The following is a 1,450-nucleotide window of genomic DNA, read 5'->3' on the forward strand; positions in this document are numbered from 1 at the left end:
CTCCCTTCCCTTCCTTCCTTCGAATAAAATTTGGTTGCTATTTTTAGCAGTTTGAGCAACTGCATAGGGTTTCCCCACATTGGTTTGATCTCTCATGGATGTCAGATTACAGTGGGGCTGATAAAGATAGCACATTATTTTGGATGTAGGAACATCATTTTATATTTGAAAGATTTAATTTTAAGATTGTTCACGAATAGATATGTCATGTTATAGTTCTTTATTATAGATGAAAATGCTTGTTTCTTTTTTTCTTAAATTTTATTTTTAGAATTTAGTGTCTCAGAGTTCCTGGTCTTATTTTAATTACTTTGTGATCTTCCATCACTATCTCTCTCCTTCTTGTTTCTTCTCCTCGTTATCATCAACATCTGAAGATAATCATGATCTGACTACTAAGATAGAATGAAAATGATATTTAGACATTATCGTGTTGCAATACAATAATACAGTTAAAAATAGCTGGAGAAATATATTTATATTATATTCCTAATTTAAGAAATAGAGTTTGTCAAACCTTATGTAGTTTATTGGTAACAAGGTTGGCCATCAATCAAAAGGTTCATAGTTCAACTCACGTCAATAGGCCTGTTGTTCTTTCCTGTCTCAAATTGATGTTTATAATGCCTAGAATCATCTTTCTGCAGTCTGAGTGATGTATGCTTTTTGTAGTCTACATTAGCTGCAATTTTCTTGGATAGTCACATTCCTGATAAAGAGTGTTACTTTATTAGATAGTGGCGTTCCCTATGTATTTCTTGCTTTATGTATATAGAAGAAGACCCAAGTTTTTACAGTATATATTTTTAGCAAGTTTAAGTTGCAAAAGTCCTGATTGTGGACCGAGAATATTTGCTGCTTCTAATACCCCCCCCCCTGTTTTCCTGTCTCTGGATTTTGCATAGTGAGGACTACAAAATGGTATTCATAAATTATTATCCTCATTGTCTTTGTAAGTGTGACCAAGTCTGTAAAATATGTCATTCCTATTTCCATGGCCTAGTGGTTAGGCTATTGCTCTCAGGATTGTTAGATCATGGTTTCAATTCCAGAACTGGTTGGTGCATTGTGTTTTTGAGCAAAAAAAAAAAATCATTTTATTTTACTCAACTGTGAGTTTCATAATAGCTGGGAAGTTAACCTATGATTGATTGATGTCCCATTCAAGAGGGAGTGTTATAATATCAATAACTTACACATTGTGGAAGCCAGGTTAAGGTGTTTGCTTCCTAATCTTATGGTTTGGTGTTCAGCCTCACTGTGTGGCACCTCTACTATATTCCTGGGCTGACCAATGCCATGTGTGTGGATTTAGTAGATGGAAACTTAAAAATAGCCTATTGTGTGTGTGTGTGTGTGTGTGTGTGTGTTTGTGATGGTTGTAAATGAGTGTCACTGTCATACAAGCAGTGCTATTCATTTCCAATATTCTGTGGAAATGTATCGGCCC

General features: G+C 34.8%; 1 protein-coding gene across 1 annotated transcript in view; it reads left to right on the plus strand.

Annotated features, from left to right (window-relative positions):
• The window catches only part of LOC106881821 (nonsense-mediated mRNA decay factor SMG5), a 109,646-nt gene that overhangs the window by 107,444 nt on the left and 752 nt on the right, over positions 1–1,450 (plus strand). The window lies entirely within an intron of this gene.

Source organism: Octopus bimaculoides, chromosome 6 (genome assembly GCF_001194135.2).
Source record: "Octopus bimaculoides isolate UCB-OBI-ISO-001 chromosome 6, ASM119413v2, whole genome shotgun sequence".
NCBI classification, from domain to species: domain Eukaryota; kingdom Metazoa; phylum Mollusca; class Cephalopoda; order Octopoda; family Octopodidae; genus Octopus; species Octopus bimaculoides.